This window comes from Heptranchias perlo, unplaced genomic scaffold, assembly GCF_035084215.1.
Source record: "Heptranchias perlo isolate sHepPer1 unplaced genomic scaffold, sHepPer1.hap1 HAP1_SCAFFOLD_47, whole genome shotgun sequence".
In the NCBI taxonomy this organism is placed as follows: Eukaryota; Metazoa; Chordata; class Chondrichthyes; order Hexanchiformes; family Hexanchidae; genus Heptranchias; species Heptranchias perlo.
The window spans coordinates 5,409,957-5,430,788 of record NW_027139484.1 but is presented as its reverse complement, the minus strand read 5'-3'; the positions used below and the strand labels follow the sequence as shown (position 1 = coordinate 5,430,788).

The 20,832-nt window shown below is 46.6% G+C and overlaps 3 non-coding genes across 3 annotated transcripts; all 3 read right to left on the bottom strand.

Moving 5' to 3' along the window:
* Positions 1-212: 212 nt before the first annotated feature.
* trnal-cag (transfer RNA leucine (anticodon CAG)) lies at positions 213-295 on the bottom strand. Its single transcript has one exon. It is a non-coding gene; the product is annotated as a tRNA-Leu (tRNA).
* A 78-nt stretch (positions 296-373) lies between these two features.
* On the bottom strand, positions 374-446 carry trnak-cuu (transfer RNA lysine (anticodon CUU)). The gene has a single exon. It is a non-coding gene; the product is annotated as a tRNA-Lys (tRNA).
* An 8,853-nt stretch (positions 447-9,299) lies between these two features.
* trnag-ucc (transfer RNA glycine (anticodon UCC)) lies at positions 9,300-9,371 on the bottom strand. The gene has a single exon. It is a non-coding gene; the product is annotated as a tRNA-Gly (tRNA).
* Positions 9,372-20,832: the final 11,461 nt, after the last annotated feature.

Sequence of the window (20,832 nt, the reverse complement as noted above, 5' to 3'; positions counted from 1 at the left end):
TTGATCACCGTTTTAAATGTTTCCCACTGCTGTTCTATTTCTTTGTCCAGGTCATTAATATGTCAAACATTTCACCGTTTGAAACTTCTCAAGTCACATTTCCATCACAAAGCCAGTTGCTTTTGTGGGAGGAGCAACTCAACTTGGTCGAAAAATCAGCTGCAGCCCAATCCACCAATAAAATATTTTCACGTCTTAGTAAAAGTAAGCAATGTCAGAAGTGGGATTCGAACCCACGCCTCCAGAAGAGACTGCGACCTGAACGCAGCGCCTTAGACCGCTCGGCCATCCTGACTACCGAATGCATATTCCATTCTGCATTATTTCTGCACTGTTGGTCAGTGAACTGAGCATAAAATTTGAAAATCGCACTCGCCCAAAGTGGGGCTCGAACCCACGACCCTGAGATTAAGAATCTCATGCTCTACCGATTGAGCTAGCCGGGCATGGTTACTTTAATCGCCTTGTCTGTTATTGCAGCAACCAGGAGAAAGACTCCATTTCAAATTATTGGAATAATTTCTGAGGGCTCGGATAAACTGTCACTTCGAAAGGCACGGACTCATCAAGGACAGTCAGCATGGATTTGTTCAGGGGAGGTCGTGTCTGACTAACCTGATTGAATTTTTCGAGGAGGTGACAAGGAGGATCGATGAGGGTAGCGCAATTGATGTCGTCGACATGGATTTTAGCAAGGCTTTTGAAAAATTCCCAAATGGCAGATTGATCGAAAAATTAAAGGCCCATGGGATCCAAGGGAATGTGGCTTGTTGGATCCAAAATTAGCTCAGTGGCAAGAAGCAAAGGGTAATGGTCGATGGGTGTTTTTGCGGCTGGAAGGCTGTTTCCAGTGGGGTGCCTGAGGGCTCGGTACTTGGTCCTTTGCTTTTTGTGGTATACATTAACGATTTAGACTTAAACGTAGGGGGCATGATGAAGAAATTTGCGGGTGACACAAAAATAGGCCGTGTGGTTGATATCGAGGTGGAAAGCTGTAGACTGTCGGGGTTCAGGCAATTTTCTGATAACAAAGCACTCAATCTATTCCTGAACGAATTTTGAACGAAAATGTGCGTTTGACCCGGCACAGGCACGACGGGCCGAATGATCTCCTCTTGTGGACTAACATAATACGATGATACCAAGTGTTGTCAGACGGAAAAGCAACATATTCCAAATAAGAGCAGAGAGAGGAAACTAGTCTAACAGCATAACAGCTCGGTGAGATATTGTATTTGAGAAGGATGAGGAGGGATAGTTTATCATGGTGGTAGTCACATAGGGTATCATTTGTGACTTTGATAAGGACCATTTCATGCTGCGACAGGGGCGGAAACCTAATTGGAGAGATTCAGCCCGGGCGCGGCCCCATCGTGCGCGGTGAGACAGAGGCGGGTGGGGGAAGTGTCAGAGCTGGGGCTCACCGGTGGAAGCAGCACAAAAGTTTAAAACGGTACTCGCCCAACGTGGGCTCAAACCCACCACCCTGAGAGTTTTTAAAGCAAAGGGGGAACAGCCACTGTCTGTATCTCTTGCTGCACTTGAAACAACACATTCCAACTGCGAGCAGAGAGAGGACACCATTCAGTTGCCCATTGTTTAGTGAAATATTATCCATTTCTGTAGTGTAGCGGTTATCACGTTTGCTTTGTAAACAAAAAGTCCCCAGTTCGATTCCGGGTAGAACATTATGTTGGAACTTGGTCTCCATAAACATCCACATCGATTTTCTTCTCCTGCCAAAAAGGGAGACAGTGGCTGTTCCCTGATTCTTTGGAAAGTGCATCTTTTACTTCATTAAACAGTTTACTTTTAGTGAGAGAAAACTGATCCACAGTGACGCTCTTTTCAAGTTTTATTCCCTTTTAATCTGGAAGGATACATTTGCTTTGGACAGAGTGGCTTTTAAAACGAGTTGTCGGGTGGGATCGATAAACCTTTTCCGCTGGTGGGGTCAAGGGAACCAAACCAAACATCCACCAAGTTCTCCCGAATTATCCGGTTCAATGGGAAACCGACCAACAAAAGCCCTTTCATTGACCGTGGAGGTTCAGACATTTTTCTGATAACAAAGCGCTCAATCTATTTCTCTTGTCTACTTCCCGATGTTTACGGATACTGTCTGCATCTCTGCCCTGTGTTTATCTCACTCCGTGTCCACCTGCAGGGTGGTTTTTGAACGAAGACGTGTGTTTGTCTTCTGTTCGTGATAAAGTCAGTGCGGTTTGACGTGTTGTTACTCAAAGGTGCACTTGCCCTGCTGGTGAGCAGAGGCAAGTGCTCGAGCAAAACAGACGTTTCCGGGCAGACACACAAAGCTTTCAGGTTGAAGAAAGGAACGGAGGTCTCCTGTGCCTCAGCGCCAACATGTTAAGCTGTAGGCTGTCTGTAAAGTAAAGAAAACGGCTTTGAGCTAATTTCTGCTGACTCCAAAAGCACGTTCGCTGGTTCCAACCAGAATCCTAAGGATGACTTTTATCCGTTAATTGTATTACAGTCCTCCGCTGTACCAGCTGATCGATCAAAGGGAAGCAGCAAAGATTGCTCTCTTTGGTAAATGTTCATTGTGCGCCTTTTGACACTCCCGGACTCGTGGAGTCACATGTGCATGACCGAGACTGACTCGGTTCCTGCTCATAGCGCATCGTTGTGGGAGTGTGAGCTGTTACTTTCTCTGCACACCCGAGAGGCGAATGCAGCAGTGACAAATCAGAAGATTGTCTGGTCAACTCCAACCTGACTGGATTGTTTTTGCAAACTGTCCATTACTTTATGACTTTTAATAGCTTGCAAATTGCCCTAATTGGAAGTGCTGCCTGGAAGTCTCCACCGTTCGTGCACTCTTCACAGAGCAGGAAATGCATTAGTTTTATTCACTTTGCAAAACCTGAGTTCCATCCAAAGAAAAGATACCAGGACCCGTGAAGCTTTTTTCCATGTCTCACTTTATCTTTCCATCTTTGCGAAACACCAAAATCAAAAACTTTTGCTGACTGCAGCACACCAAAAGATTTACTGCCCCTTGACCTCTATTTATCGAAGCTCAGGATTCACGTGGGTTATGGATTTGCTGAAAACTGGAACCATTTTTGTTTCGGGACAATTCCCCAAGGTAAAAAAAGTGAGTGGAAAAAGCGGACATCGATCCCAGTACTTCTCGCATGCTAAGCGAGCACTCTACCATTTGAGCTAATTCCCCAGTTGCGGTGGTGACTTTGCCCTTCACAATAATCGCTTAACATTCGTCTCCAGGCAGTGCCACGAATTGCCCCCTCCCTGAATGCATTCAATGCTCCAATCCGCGGTCTCGATTGTTCGCAATTGAGCAACAGCAGAACGGGAAGGCACAGTAATCGTGAATGATGCCGAGAAGAGCCCGAGCCTGCGGAACGCAGACGAGGTCATCGGAAAAGAACAGCAGCCCGAGCTTGAGGAAACAACGAGAGCTCTGTCTGTCTGTCGGTCTGACTGACTGATGGAAGGCTTATTTGCCTGAAAATGAGTGCGGTTTGACGTGTTGTTATTCAAAGGTACGCCCTGCTGGTGAGCAGAGGCAAGTGCTCGAGCAAAACAGCCGTTTTCGGGCAGACACAAAAAACTTTCAGGTTGAAGAAAGGAAAGGAGGTCTCCTGTGCCTCAGCGCCAACATGTTAAGCTTTTGGTTGTCTGTAAAGTAAAGAAAACGGCCATGAGCTAATTTCTGCTCACTCCAAAAGCACGTTTGCTAGTTCCAACCAGAAACCTAAGGATGACTTTTCTCTGTTAATTGTATTGCAGTCCTCCGCTGTACTAGCTGAACGATCGAATGGAAGCAGCCAAGATTGCTCTCTTTGGTCAATATTCACTGTGCGCCTTTTGACACTCCCGGACTCGTGGAGTCACGTGTGCATGACCGAGACTGACTCATTTCCTGCTCAGACCGCAGCGCTGTGGCAGTGCAAGCTGCTACTTTCTCTGCACACCCGAGACCAGTGGAGCAGTGGATATCGTGTCTAATGACAAATCAGAAGATTGTCTGGACAACTCCTACCTGACTGGATTGTTTTTGCCAACTGTCCATTGCTTTATGACTATAGATAGCTTGCAAACTTACCTTATTGATAATGCTGCCTGGCAGTCTCCACCGTTCATGCGCTTTTCATACAGCAGGGAGTGCATTAGTTTTATTAACTTTGTAAATCCTGAGTTCAATCCATAGAAAAGATATCAGGACCTGTGAAGCTTTTTTCCATGTCTCACTTCATCTTTCCATCTTTGCTAAACACCAAAATCAAAAACTTTTGCTCGCTGCAGCACACCAAAAGATTTGCTGCTCCTTGACCTCTCTTTATCGAAGCTGAGGATTGACGTGGCTTCTGGATTTGCTGAGAACTGACACCATTTTCGTTTCGGGACAATTCCCCAAGGTAAAAAAGTGAGTGGAGAATGCGGGCATCGATCCCGCTACTTCTCGCATGCTGAGCGAGCGCTCTACCATTTGAGCTAATTCCCCTGTTTGGCGGATCTATTTGCCCTTCACAATAGTCGCTTTACACTCGCCTCCAAGCAGCGCCACGAATTGCAACCTCCATGAATTTTTTCAATGCTTTGCTCCAATACGCGGTATCGAGTATTCGCAAGTGAGCAACAGCAGAACGGGAAGGCACAGTAACCGTGAATGATGCCGAGAAGAGCCCGAGCCTGCGGAAGGCATACGAGGTCATCGGAAAAGAACAGCCGCCCGAGTTTGAGGAAAATGTGAGAGCTCTGTCTGACTGAAGAATGGAAGGCTTATTTGCCTGAAAGTGAGCGCGGTTTGACGCGTTGTTACTCAAAGGTACGCCCTGCTGATCAGCAGAGGCAAGTGCTCGAGCAAAACAGCCGTTTTCGGGCAGACACAAAAAGCTTTTGGTTTCAGAAAGGAAAGGACGTCTCCTGTGCCTCAGCGCCAACATGTGAAGCTGTCGGCTGTCTGTAAAATAAAGAAAACGGCCTTGAGCTAATTTCTGCTTACTCCAAAAGCACGTTCGCTCGTTCCAACCAGAAAGCTAAGGATGACTTTTATCTGTTAATACTATTACAGTCCTCCGCTGTACCAGCTGAACGATCGAAGGGAAGCAGCAAAGATTGCTCTCTTTGGTAAATGTTCACTGTGCGCCTTTTGACACTCCAGGACTCGTGGAGTCACATGTGCATGACGGAGACTGACTCGGTTCCTGCTCATGGCGCATCGTTGTGGCAGTGTGAGCTGCTACTTTCTCTGCACACCCGAGGCGAATGCAGCAGTGGATACCGTGTCTAATGACAAATCAGAAGATTGTCTGGTCAACTCCAACCTGACTGCATTGTTTTTGCGAACTGTCCATTACCTTATGACTTTTGATAGCTTGCAAACTGATCTAATTGGAAGTGCTGCCTGGCAGTCTCCACCGTTCGTGCGCTTTTAACACAGCAGGAAATGCATTAGGTTTATTCACTTTGTAAATCCTGAGTTCAATCCGCAAGAAAGAGACCAGGACCCATGAAGCTTTTTTTATGTCTCACTTCATCTTTCCATCTTTGCGAAACACGAAAATCAAAAACTATTGCTTGCTACAGCACACCAAAAGATTTATTACCCCTTGACCTCTCTTTATCGAAGATTAGGATTCACGTGGGTAATGGATTTGCTGAAAACTGACACCCTTTTTGTTTCGGGACAATTGCCCAAGGTAAAAAAGTGAGTGGAGAATGCGGGCATCGATCCCGCTACTTCTCGCATGCTAAGCGAGCACTCTACCATTTGAGCTAATTCCCCAGTTGAGGCAGTGAATTTGCCGTTCACAATAATCGCTTAACATTCGTCTCCAGGCAGCGCCGCGAAGTGCCAACTCCCTGAATGCATTCAATACTTTGCTCCAATCCGCGGTAACGAGTGTTCGCAATTGAGTAACAGCAGAACGGGAAGGCACAGTCATCGTGAATGATGCTGAGAAGAGCCCGAGCCTGCGGAAGGCAGACAAGGTCATCGGAAAAGAACAGCAGCCCGAGCTTGAGGAAACAGCGAGAGCTCTGTCTGTCTGTCTGTCTGTCTGACTGATGGAAGGCTTATTTGCCTGAAAGTGAGCGCGGTTTGACGCGTTGTTACTCAAAGGCACTCCCTGCTGGTGAGCAGAAGCAAGTGCTCGAGCAAAACAACCGTTTTCTGGCAGACACAAAAAGCTTTCAGGTTTCAGAAAGGAAAGGAGGTCTCCTGTGCCTCAGCGCCAACATGTTAAGCTTTTGGCTGTCTGTAAAGTAAAGAAAACGGCATTGAGCTAATTTCTGCTTACTCCAAAAGCACGTTCGCTAGTTCCAACCAGAAAGCTAAGGATGACTTTTATCTGTTAATTGTATTGCTGTCCTCCGCTGTACCAGCTGAACGATCGAAGGGAAGCAGCCAAGATTGCTCTCTTTGGTAAATGTTCACTGTGCGCCTTTTGACACTCCCGGACTCGTGGAGTCACGTGTGCATGACCGAGACTGACTCATTTCCTGCTCATGCCGCAGCGCTGTGGCAGTGTGAGCTGCTACTTTCTCTGCACACCCTCGGCCAGTGGAGCAGTGGATATCGTGTCTAATGACAAATCAGAAGATTGTCTGGACAACTCCGACCGGACTGGATTGTTTTTGCCAACTGCCCATTATTTATGACTTTAGATAGCTTGCAAACTAACCTAATTGGCAGTGCTGCCTGGCAGTCTCCACCGTTCGTGCGCTTTTCACACAGCAGGGAGTGCATTAGTTTTATTAACTTTGTAAATCCTGAGTTCAATCCACAGAAAAGATACCAGGACCTGTGAAGCTTTTTTCCATGTCTCACTTCATCTTTCCATCTTTGCTAAATACCAGAATCAAAAACTTTTGCTTACTGCAGCACACCAAAAGATTTGCTGCTCTTTGATCTCTATTTATCAAAGCTGAGGATTGACGTGGGTTCTGGATTTGCTGAAAACTGACACCATTTTTGTTTCGGGACAATTGCCCAAGGTAAAAAAGTGAGTGGAGAATGCGGGCATCGATCTCGCTACTTTTCACATGCTCAGCGAGCGCTCGAGCAAAACAGCCGTTTTCGGACAGACACAAAAAGCTTTTGGTTTCAGACAGGAAAGGAGGTCTCCTGTGCCTCAGCGCCAACATGTTAAGCTTTTGGCTGTCTGTAAAGTAAAGAAAACGGCATTGAGCTAATTTCTGCTTACTCCAAAAGCACGTTCGCTTGTTCCAACCAGAAACCTAAGGATGACTTTTATCTGTTAATTGTTTTGCAGTCCTCCGCTGTACCAGCTGAACGATCGAAGGCAAGCAACAAAGATTGCTCTCTTTGGTAAATGTTCACTGTGCGCCTTTTGACACTCCCGGACTCGTGGAGTCACGTGTGCATGACCGAGACTGACTCGGTTCCTGCACATGCCGCAGCGCTGTGGCAGTGTGAGCTGCTACTTTCTCTGCACAACCAAGGCCATTGGAGCAGCGGATATCGTGTCTGATGACAAATCAGAAGATTGTCTGGTCAACTCCAACCTGACTGGATTGTTTTTGCAAACTGTCCATGACTTTATGAATTTAGATAGCTTGTAAACTGACCAACTTGTCAGTGCTGCCTGGCAGTCTCCGCCGTTCGTGCGCTCCTCACACAGCAGGGAATTCATCAGTTTTATTATCTTTGGAAATGCTGAGTTCAAACCACAGAAAAGATATCAGGACCTGTGAAGCTTTTTCCATGTCTCACTTCATCTTTCCATCTTTGCTTAACACAAAAATCAAAAACTTTTGCTGACTGCAGCACACCAAATGATTTATCGCCCCTTGAGTTCTCTTTATCGAAGCTTTGGCTTTCCGTGGGTCATGGATTTGCTGAAAACTGACACCATTTTTGTTTCGCTGCAAAACCCCAAGATAAAGAAGTGAGGGAAAATACAGGCATCGATCCCGCTATTTCTCGCATGTTAAGCAAGCGCTCTACTATTTGAGCTAATTCCCCAGTTATTAGCCCAACCTTGCCCTTCACAATGGTCGCTTTACACTCGCCTCCAAGCAGCCTTCGAGAAATGCAGCAACGCAAAATCGTCGAGCACAAATTGATAACCAAGTTCCGCACCCATGAGTATGGCCTCAACCGGGATCTTGGGTTCATGTCACGCTGCACGTAACCCCACCAGCGAAAATAAGTTCTCTGTTATTAATACAACGGGTCATTCTCTGTCTTTCTCTTCCTTTCGGAAGTTTCTCTCTCTCTCTCTCTCTCTGTCTTTTGTTCTGGCCGTTTGTATATTCGGTGGTCCTGTCGGTTACATCTATCTGTCCGAACACGTTGATTGCCTTGACAACGGGCAGTTGGAAAGATTATCTGTAATCACCAGGTTGTGTTCTCTGACGATAAATGCAGTCACCTTCCATGGAATCCCATACTCACCTGACGAAGGAGAAAGCCTCCGAAAGCTTGTGATTTTCAAATAAAACAGTTGGACTATAACCTGGTGTTGTAAGATTCCTTACATTTGTCAACCCCAGTCCATCACCGGCATCTCCACATCATAAATTATTGTCGTCAGCACACTTGGAAATAAACTCTCAACATAAGAACATAAGAAATAGCAGCAGAATAGGCCATATGGCCTATCGAGCCTGCTCCGCCATTCAATAAGATCATGGCTGATCTTCGATCTCATCTCCACTTTCCCGCCAGATCCACATATCCCTTGATTCCCCTCGAGTCCAAAAATCTATCGATCTCAGCTTTGAATATAACTCAACGACAGAGCATCCACAGCCCTCTGGGGTGTAGAGAATTCCAAAGATTCATAATCCTTTGAGTGAAGAAATGTTTCCTCATGTCGGTCCGAAATGGCCGACCCCTTATCTTGAGACCATGAGCTCGAGTTCTTGAATCTCCAGCCAGGGGAATCAGACTCTCAGCATCGACCCTGTCAAGCCGTCTAAGAATTTCATACATTTCAATGCGATCACCTCTCATTCTTCTAAACTCCACCGAAAATTGGCCAATTTTACACAATATTTCCTCATACTACAATTGCAGCAAGACCTTCTTACTCTCATATTCCAACACGCTTACAATAAAGGCTAACATTTCATTTCCCTTCCTCACTCTCATTCGACCCTTGGTAAATCAGTATTTCCAGCATGTTATTCCTCTTTTGCTTCTTTCGGGAAAAGAAATGAAGGTTGAAAATATTTTACTATAATTGCACTATGTTTTGGAAACAATATCCAACTGAACTGCATCAAATTCGATTGTAAACTTAACAGTTTCTGATGGAAATAAACTAATAAAAACACTTAACTGCGATGGCCGGGAATCGAACCCGGGTCAACTCCTTGGAAGGCAGCTATGATCACCACTATACCGCCATCGCTAAAAATAATCAACAATAAAATAGTTGCCAAACATCAGATCCTGATCCGACACTGCAGGCTGTTGGATTTTGTTCTTCATTTGAACTGGTTTCTGACGGATCGTTTCTCGCTCTGTTGCAGTTCCTGTTTCCGCCCAGGAGATTGAGCCAACCCCCAATCAATGGAAATTCCACACCAGCCAGTAATTCTTCAACTGAAATCGGACTGAAGAGATTGTCGATACCGGCAATACTTGACCAGCTGGCAATACATTTTACCACAGCTCATATCAGCGATTGAGTAAAGTTAAATAATTCCATTAAATCATTACAGAGACCTGACGAACAATTGGGCAGGATTGGCAGCTTAATATTCAAGTCCATAAGAACTTTAAAAAGGACAGGGAAATAGGGAAAGGAGGAGGAGCAGCAATATTACTAATGGTCAATATTACAGCAGTTCAAAGATAGAATATCAGTGAGGGTGAGCGGGCAGTGTAAACACTCTGAGAGAGACTCATCACAAGTGCCCCCACTGTACTCCTCCAGAAGGTATAAGAAGGGCGAGTGCGGGAGGATTTCTTCATTCTTTGTGAAAGTGTTTGTGAGATTGTGTTAAATGTCTGGAAGAGGAAAAACCGGCGGTAAAGCTCGGGCCAAGGCCCAGTCTCGCTCATCCCGGGGCGGACTGCAGTTCCCTGTTACCCGTGTTCACAGGCTCCTGCGAAAGGGGAACTATGCTGAACGTGTGGGTGCCGGAGACCCGGTCTAACTGGCTGCTGTGCATCGAGTATCTGACGGCTGAAATCCTCGAGCTGCCCGGCAACGCGGCCCGGGACAAACAAGAAGACCCGCATCATCCCCAGACACCTGCAGCTGGCCATCCGTAACGACGAGGAGCTCAACAAGCTGCCGGGACGGGTGACCATCGCTCTGGGTGTTGTCTGATATCCAGGCCGTGATGCTGCCGAAGAAAACCAGCATTGTGAGCTCCAAGAGCAAGTAAACCGGCCAAGGCTTAATCTGATAACCCAAAGGACAGGACCAACCTTATTGAAATCTTTGAAGAAGGAACAGAAAATGTAGACAAGTTTAATGCAGTAGATGTGATATATTTGGATTTTCAGAAGGCCTTCTATAATGTACCACATTGCAGACTCATGGCTAAGTTCAGAGCAAGTGGAGTCAGGTCAGGTGGCAGAATGGATAGGAAGTTGGCTACAAAATTGACAGGCGAGAATAGAGTTTCAGGGTTGCGACTCAGACTGGCAAAAAGGTGGGAAGTGGAATTCCAGTTGCTGGGACAACTGTTCTTCACAATTTACATTAACGATTTGGATTCGGGAATCGGAAGTACAATTCCAAAATTTGTGGACGACACCCAATTGGGGGATTTAGTTAATACAAAGGAAGAATGCATCAAAACGCAAGAGGACATTAATAAACTTGCAGAATGAAGAATCAGGAGGTCACACACTGCTTGGATAATAAGAGTCTAAACGGGATATAGCAGCAAAGGGATCTAGTGGTACAGATACACAAATTACTAAAAGTAGCGACCCAGGTTAATCAGGTCATAAAAAGACAAATCAAACACTAGGATTCATTACTAGAGGGATAGAGATGAAAAGCAAAGAAGTTATGTTAAACTTGTATAGAACCTTGTTTAGACCATACTTGGAAGACTGCGAACAGGGCTCGTCTCCATATTATAGACATAGGGGCATTGGAGAAGGTGCAAACAGGATTCACAAGAATGATACCAGAAATGAGAGGATATTCTTATCAGGAAAGACTGAACAGACTGGGTCTCGTTTCTCTAGAAAAGAGAAGACTGAGGGTTGATCTGATCGAGGTTTTTAAGATAATGATAGGGTTTGTTAGGATAGATGTAGAGAAAATGTTTCCACTTGTGGGGAGTCCAAAACTTCAGGTAATAAACATAAAATTGTCGCTAATAAATTAAATAGGGAATTCAGGAGAAATTGCTTTACCCAGAGAGTGGTTAGAATGTGGAACTTGCAACTACGAGGAGTAGCTGAGGCAAATAACATCGGGGCATTTAAGGGGAAGATAGATCAGCACATGAGTGAGAAAGGAATAGAAGGATATGCCGATAGGGTTCGATGAAGTAAGGAAGGAGGAGGCTCATGAGCAGCATAAACGCCAGCATAGACTAGTTGGGCCGTATGGCCTGTTTCTGTGCTCCAGTTTCAATGTAACTGGATGTAAAGGCTCTTTTCAGAGCCACCCTCTGTATCTGTGAAAGGGCTGGTTACTGTCTGAAGGGAGACGCTGATATCAAGCTACCAGTGAGGCTTTGAGCTGCTTTTGTCTCGTTGTGGACGAGATGAGGAATTAATGGGACTGGAGTCGGGGCAGTGACCACAATCCGGTACATTAAACGGTGACTTATAGACCCCAGCCCACACATCACCAGGTTTCTTGTATTTATTTAAACTACTTGCCATGCTGGGCTCATAAAGAATCACCAGAACTGCTCGACTAACCTTTCTACATCTGTGGAATTCAGCGCTTCGCTCTGTTTCTGTTCTATTTTGTTGGATTATTTACATAACGCATCAAACTCACTGGGGAGTCTCTGAAATGTAACTCTGTACAGAAACAAATAACAGTGAATTGCCTGGTGCCCAGGAGATCAGGAACATTACTCGCCTTTCGTCCTGTTAACGAGTAAACCGTGTTTAGAGTCCACCGACCCGCTTTGGTTCCATATGGGGGATTAAACAGAGAAATCGGGAGGGGAGGAGACAGTCAGAGTGACAGAGCGGAGAGCGGCATCTGATCTTCTAACTCAACCTCCAGTTCTCTCCATCCGACAGTTTCAAACCGTTTATCGATAATAGAACCGAACCTCAGCGCTCCGCACAAACCCTGACAGACCCGGGCTTCATAGTCAAGGGTTCCCAAAACCCGAAGCTTTCAAATAAGCCCCGTTACAATGAGAAATCGTTAATATTCCTGTCTGAATACAGTCCATTCAATAACAAGTCAACTCGGCTCCTCCATTTCAGTCTGTTTCCCTGTTCTATCTCCCCACACATCCCCTCCCAGACGGGTTCAGCGTTTCACAAACACCTTATTCCAGCTTATTTGGAGAATCTCATCTGTTGGGGTTTGAGTTATGACGCGGAGTTTCTCCACCAGTGTTACCGTCTCACAGAGACACTCGCCCTGAATCTGTGAAAAGATTATGACCATGAACTGGGACTGGAGCCGAACACATCCCCAGTTACAGTGAGGCCCGGCCCGGACATCTCATTCTCTCTATTTTATATCAGACAGTATCCCACTTTCAGGTCCAGCAACAGAGGAAGAGAGAGAGAGAGAGACAGTATCAGTCTTACACTTCCGATCTGTGTCCAAATCACGCTCAATAGCAGTATCCACCTTCATATACAGCACCATAGAGAGAGAGGGAGGCAGACACGGTGAGAGAGACAGAGAGAGCGGTGAGACACAGTGACAGACAGACGTTAACAGTATTAGATCCAGACTTACCGGGAAAGTGCCGTTTTATCCAGAAAGATCGCGTTGGAGAGACAGAAGATGCAATCTCATCTCTCACTGATATTGTACAAGGGTCAGAAACACTATTAATCCCACACCCAGGGACAGTACAGAGAGGGACAGAAACAATGGGTCACATTTAACCCTCTAATGCCTGTTGTACTATCTGCAGTTTTACAGCTCAGGGCTGTTCGATATTACTCTCAGTGACCGACAGTTTCACTCCGGTTAAATTAATCTGCGACTGTTGCTGCCTGATATTAACCCTACACGGTCCCAGCAAATACACCGACTCCCACTTTCCTCCCATGTTTCTCCAGGATTGGTTTGAGAAATCCTCTCTCAGTCACACATTATAGGGGCCATTAATGAAGAGAATCCATTGGCTGATTTCACAGCCGCTCACTTTATCTCTGAAAGGCATTTCCCATCAAAAGACTCCGAGAGAAACAGCAGGGATGGAAACATCTAGTTTAATAGTTGGAGATTGTAAAGTCAGTCTGGATTCCAGCGTTAGGCACTGGTGGAATCCCATCTGTTTCCCATTCTGGTGCCTGTTCCTGCACTGCCTGTGGACCCCATTCCCTCTGACATTTCCCCCAGACCCAATTCCTTTGCTCAGACTCGGAAAAATTCCAATTGGGGAAAGTTTCCATCGATTTTTGGATTGGGAATTGTGGGCGCCATTCCCTCAGTGAGCGGAAGAAGATGGTTTAAAACAGTCGGGAATGGAGAGATCACGGCCCCCGGGGGAAGGGAGCAAAGAGCAGCCTCGTTACAGCAGATCATCGCTTCGGGACCGTGTCCGCAGATGGGCTCAGAGATCGGCATTGAGTCCGGGGGAAGTTCAGGGGCAGTCCGGGGGCTGTTTGTAAGAGGCGGAGTCGATCAGGAACTGGTCCCGGAACATGGAGTGAGAGGGGGGAAGGGAGAGGTCATTCTCGGGCTGTGTGTGTACAGGGTGTGTCCAGGGGAAGGGAGAGAGAATGGGCAGAACCTGCTATTAAAATCATTGCTGCTTTCTCTCCCCAAACCAGGAGTGAATGGTCCTGGTTTAGTTCCATGCTCACCCTGTTTATTGTTATTGGACAGTGAAGAGTGGAAACAGAGCCGGACAGGAAGGATGTGGGGAGTTATACAAAGAGCATCTATTGCAGGCATCAGGTGAGAAGTGTGAAGGACACATTTTAAACAGCGGCTGTTTGGTTTCGATTGAACGGTTAGTCCCATGGGAGAGGGGATTAGAAACCTGACCTGTGCAAAGGTCCCTGCCCCATCGGGTCGTCCCATTCATGGATCAGTGCATGGGTTGGGCCGTGTCTGGATGTCATTAAATTGTTATAAAACAGCCCAACACACCTGGTATGCAGAAGCTGATTGCTGCAGTACTGCAGTGGAGTCAGACACTGACACTGTTTGTATCACTGGATTTCATTTGTGGATATTCAAAATGATCATTAAGAGAGATATTAAACTGATCACTTCTGTATTTTCTACCTCACATGTTCCTGAGTAACAAGAGATAATTTTCTTTCCACAGGCAAACCCTTGAACGATCCAGAATAAATGTGATGCTTCCTCCACCCGAGGCAGAAGGAACAATGCAGCCAGCTCCTTCTCACACACAGGAGGTATATTATCACTCACAGAGCACAGAGACACAGACAGGTCATCAGTTCCACAGTCTCAGACAGCAGAAGTCGTCAGTCCCACACTGATCACAATTTCCAGAGACATATTTTCAATCCAACAGTCAAGCAGAGTAGGTGAGGCAGACACTGTTCCATTTCCCCCTAACTCAGTCCCGCTGACAGGTAGATACAAAAATCCCAGTCCAAAATCACACACTCAGAGTGAAAGGCACTGTGTCAATCTCACAATAGGGCAACATTCGCTACGAATTAAATACCAGATAGAAATCACACATGGTACCCGATTCAAAGGTACTGAATGAATCCCAATAATGTACCCCGAGATTCAAATTGAATACGAGCCCAGAACTCTCACACACATGACTTTAATACATGCAATATCCATTCGAAAAGTGTATCATATGATACAAATTGCATACAAGTCCAAAACTCAGGTAGAGTATCAGATTGAGAAATATTGAAAGATAGTAAACCTGAGAAACAAATTAGATACTTGTTCAGAATGTCCTCGTAGAATGAGATTTAAAGATAGAGTATCAATTCTATTAGTGCAGCCTGAGATACACATTGCATACCAGTCCAAAAATCTCATACACAAAAAGCAGGACAAATCCAATCCGGCCAATTACCGCCCTATCAGTCCACTCTCAATCATCAGCAAATTGACGTAAGGTGTCGTCGACAGTGCTATCAAGTGGCACTTACTCACCAATAACCTGCTCACCGATGCTCAGTTTGGGTTCCGTCAGGACCACTCGGCTGCAGACCTCATTACAGCCTTGGTCCGAACATGGACAAAAGAGCTGAATTCCAGAGGTGAGGTGAGAGTAACTGCTCTTGACGTCAAGCCAGCATTTGACCGAGTGTGGCACCAAGGAGCCCAAGTAAAATTGAAGTCAATGGGAGTCAGGGGGAAAACTCTCCAGTGGCTGGAGTCATACCTAGCACAAAGGAAGATGGTAGTGGTTGTTGGAGGCCAATCATCTCAGCCCCAGGGCATTGCTGCAGGAGTTCCTCAGGGCAGTGTCCTAGGCCCAACCATCTTCAGCTGCTTCATCAATGACCTTCCCTCCATCATAAGGTCAGAAATGGGGATGTTCGCTGATGATTGCACAGTGTTCAGTTCCATTCGCAACCCCTCAAATAATGAAGCAGTCCGAGCCCGCATGCAGCAAGACCTGGACAACATCCAGGCTTGGGCTCATAAGTGGCAAGTAACATTCGCGCCAGATAAGTGCCAGGCAATGACCATCTCCAACAAGAGAGAGTCGAACCACCTCCCCTTGACATTCAACGGCATTTCCATCACCGAATCCCCCACCATCAACATCCTGGGGGTCACCATTGACCAGAAACTTAACTGGACCAGCCATATAAATACTGTGGCTACGAGAGCAGGTCAGAGGCTGGGTATTCTGCGGCGATTGACTCACCTCCTGACTCCCCTAAGCATTTCCCCCATCTGGAAGGCACAAGTCAGGAGTGTGATGGAATACTCTCCACTTGCTTGGATGAGTGCAGCTCGAAAACACTCAAGAAGCTCGACACCATCCAAGATAAAGCAGCCCGCTTGATTGGCACCCCATCCACCACCCTAAACATTCACTCCCTTCACCACTGGCGCACAGTGGCTGCAGTGTGTACCATCCACAGGATGCACTGCAGCAACTCGCCAAGGCTTCTTCGACAGCATCTCCCAAACCCGCGACCTCTACCACCTAGAAGGACAAGAGCAGCAGGCACATGGGAACAACACCACCTGCACGTTCCCCTCCAAGTCACACACCATCCCGACTTGGAAATATATCGCCGTTACTTCATCGTCGCTGGGTCAAAATCTTGGAACTCCCTTCCTAACAGCACTGTGGGAGAACCTTCACCACACGGACTGCAGCGGTTCAAGAAGGCGGCTCACCACCACCTTCTCGAGGGCAATTAGGGATGGGCAATAAATGCCGGCCTCGCCAGCGACGCCCACATCCTATGAACGAATAAAAAAAACAGTTATTAAACATAACAACGAGATCTGCACCTGTGTTTTATCTGTTCAATTTCTGATCTCCATTCAGACCTGTATCAGTGTTTCACTTTATATTTCCTGTCCTCTGTACAGTGCGTTTATTTCCCAGTGAGGAGAGCTGCTCTGTAATAAATGTCCCAGTGCTGTGTTGACACAAAATGGTGGCCCTGAATAAACACAAAATTGAGACAGACACCTGTAAAAAAATCAGTGCCTTTACATTTAAACAAAATGCCTCTCTCAGTGTGTCTCTCCTTCTCGGTACTTTACGGCCCATGTATGGAACAGTGTCAGCTCCTGGACATGTACAGTACACAGTGGGTAACAGGGAACCATTCACTCCCGCCCTGAACTGAAAACAAAATGGAGCCAGCAATGCTTACTGAGGGGCAAGGCGGCCATCATACTGATGGTCAAGGCGGCCATCTTACTGAGGGGCAAGGTGGCCATCATACTTTGAGGCAAGGCGGCCATCTTACTGAGGGGCAAGGCGGCCATCATACTTTGGGGCAAGGTGGCCATCATACTTTGGGGCAAGGCGGCCATCATACTGAGGGTCAAGGCGGCCATCTTACTGAGGGGCAAGGTGGCCATCATACTTTGGGGCAAGGTGGCCATCATACTTTGGGGCAAGGCGGCCATCATACTGAGGGTCAAGGCGGCCATCTTACTGAGGGGCAAGGTGGCCATCATACTTTGGGGCAAGGCGGCCATCTTACTGAGGGGCAAGGCGGCCATCCTACTGAGGGGCAAGGCGGCCATCATACTGAGGGGCAAGCCGGCCATCATACTTTGGGGCAAGGTGGTTCTCTTCCTGAGGGGCAAGGCGGCCATCTTACTGAGGGGCACGGCGGCCATCATACTGAAGGGCAAGCCTGCCATCATACTTTGGGGCAAGGTGGCTATCTTACTGAGGGGCAAGGCGGCCATCTTACTGAGGGGCAAGGTGGCCATCTTACTGAGGGGCAAGGCGGCCATGTTACTGAGGGGCAAGGCGGCCATCTTACTGAGGGGCAAGGCGGCCATCATACTGAGGGGCAAGCCGGCCATCATACTTTGGGGCAAGGTGGCTATCTCACTGAGGGGCAAGGCGGCCATCTTACTGAGGGGCAAGGCGGCCATCATACTGAGGGGCAAGGCGGCCATCATACTGTGGGGCAAGCTGGCGATCTTGCTGAGGGGCGAAGGCCATAAAAATGCAAACATTTCTAGAGGAATAGAATTGAAAAGCAGAGATATTATGTTGAACTTGTACAGGAGCTTGTTTAGACCAGTCTATGTAAACTGTAATTAAATCAGATAATGCTGGACACACACAACAGGTCAGGCAGCATCTGTGGAGAGAGAAACAGTCTTCACATTTCAGGTCTGTGAACAGTTCTGGTCTCCATATTATAAAAACGATACATGGTCACTGGAAAAGGTGCAAAAAATGATTCACTAGAATGATACCAGAACTGAGAGGTTATAAATATCAGGAAAGACTGAACAGGCTGGGTATTTTTATTCTAGAGAAGAGAAGGCTGACGAGTGCCCTAATAGAGGTTTTTACAATTAGGAAGGGGTTTGATATGTTAGAGGGAGGGAAAATTTTTCCACTTGTGGGGCGCCCAAAACTTGGGCTCAGCAATATAAAATAGTCACTAATAAACCCAATAAGGAATTCAGGAGAAACTTTTTAACCATGAGAGTGGATGGAATTTTGGAACTTGCTCCTACCTGGAGTAGTTGAGGCGAATAGTGGAGATGTATTTAAGGGGAAGCTGGATAAGTACACGAGGGAGAGAGGAACAGAAGGATATTCTGAAAGAGTTAGATGAAGTCAGGAGGAGGCTCGTGTGGAGCATATACACCGGAATGGAACAGTTGGGCCGAATGGACTGTTTTTTTAAGATTTAAGCCTCGTCCTTTCTATTCCCATGGAAATAATCCTGTTTTTTCAAGTCTTTCCAAATAAGTTTCCCTTCCCTGGCCTCATTCGAATGAATCTACACTGTGCTCTCCCTATGGCTTTAATGTTGTTTCTATAATGGGACACCGAAACTGCTCTGGAACTATGTGGTTTAACCGAATAGAGTAACTAATAAATCTTCATCATAGTCATCAGTCCCAGGGAGCAGTAAAACGGGTTATAATCATGGAGTAAAAAGGCAAATAACTAATAAACCTTCATCCTAGTCAGTGTTGCTTGTCTCCTATTAGATCAAGGTTCCCCTAAAGGTTCCCTCACGATTGTACAAACCGATTTCAATGCGATGCCTGAACATAAACCAAGTTATGTTGTTCGAATAAAACGGTGTCCACGAGCAGTTTCCAATGTTTATTTATGTGAGCAAGTCTGTCTCTGATATAAATTTCTTTCTGGTACAAGAATATGATCCCAGAAACTACTTTTGCTCATACAGTGGACAACTAATGAACACATTCCAATGAAAGTTAACAACAACTTGCATTCCCAGACCGCCTTTAATGGAATAAACATTCCCAAGCGGATTCACGGAGAAGTAAAAGGAATAACAAGATATCAGGAGGACTGGCGAAAACCTTGGTCAAGAGTGGGTTTCGGGAGGATGTAAAAGGAGGAGAAGTAAATGGAGAATCGGAGGGGATATGATTGGTTTTCAAGAGTAGAATTTCGACGACCCCTGACCAAGTGAGGAAATAGTAGGAAGGACGGCAAAAACTTGAGCAAGAGACGGGTTTCTTGGAAGGTCTGAAAGAAGGAAAGAACTTGCTTTTATCAAGCGCCGTTCTTGACCTCTGGACGTCCCTAAATAGTCAATGAAGTACATTGTTAAGAGTAGTCGCTGTGTTAATGTAGGAAACGTGGCAGCCAATTTGCGCACATGAAGCTCCCACACACTGCAATGAGATAAATGGCCAGAAAGTCGGTTTTATAAACATTGGTTGAGGGGTAAATATTGGCCAGGACACTGGAAGGAACTCCCCTGCTCTTTTTCGAATATTGCTGTAGGATCATTTACATCTGCCTGAGAGGGCAGATGGGCCCTCGGCTTAAAATATCGTACCGTCGGCACCTTCGACAGTATAGCGCTCCCAGAGTACTGCCCGTCCGACAGTACTGCGCTCTTTTAGCACTGACCATCCGGCAGTGCGCCAGTCCCTCAGTACCGACCCTCCGACAGTGCAGCACTCCCTCACTGCTGACCCTCAGACAGTACTGTGCTGCCTCAATATTGACCCTCCGACCATACAGCACTCCCTCAGTACTGACCCTCCGAGAGTACTGTGCTCCCTCAGTACTGACCCTCCGAGAGTAATGTGCTCCCTCAGTAGTGACCCTCCGATAGTCGAGTGCTCCCTCAGGACTGCACTGCAGTGTCAGGCGGGATTATATGTTCAAGTATCTGGAATTAGACTTCAATGCACAGACTTCTATCTCACAGGTGAGACTGCTCCCACTGAGCCACGTCTGACACGTGAAAGGAGGAATGGAGATGGAGCGGCTTAGGGAGGGCATTCAGGAGCGTGGATATGGCTGAAGGCACCGCTGTCAGAAGTAGGACAAATGGACTGCAGATGCACAAGCGGCCAGAGGTGGAGGAGCGGAATGTTTGGGAGGGGCTTCCGGAACTGGTAGTTTATAGAGATAGGGAGGGGTGAGGCCCTGATGGATTCAAGTGTGAGAAAGAATAAAAATAAACTAAAGGCTGAGGAGATTGGAATCCAAAGTGACTCACCAATCAAAAAACTAGGGGTGAGGATGGAATCCCTGGCAAGTATGTGGAGATTGTGGGGCCAAAGATCATGACTTCCCAATTTTTAACTGGAGGAACTGGAGGCTCATCTAAAACAGAATGTGGGTCTGGCAACACAAATATATTGGAAGGGTCAAGAGAGGCGGTGGTTTTGTCAGCGTCCATCTGAAAGCTGGTCCATGTCTGCGGACTGTGTCACCAAAGGGCAGCATGGAGATGAGGAAGAGGAGGGAGCCAAGGATTGAACCTTTAGAAACATCAGAGATAACGGTGATAGGGTGGGAAGAGAAGCTTCTTCTGGCTCTGATCAGATAGGTGAGTGGAACCAAGTGAGGTGAGTCCCAGCAAAAGAGGCCAGTTTCCGATGAATGAGATGCTGACGGGTGGGTTGTCTGTCGGTATGGAAATGGGGAGGGATTTAAACCCAAGGATGAGAATTTTAAATTTAATGAATATGCAACTGGGAGCCAGTGAGGGTCAGTGAGGCCGAGCAGGACCTGGTGCTGGTTGGACACGGACAAGAGTTTTGGACGAGCTCACGTTTAAAGAAGGTGGAGGTT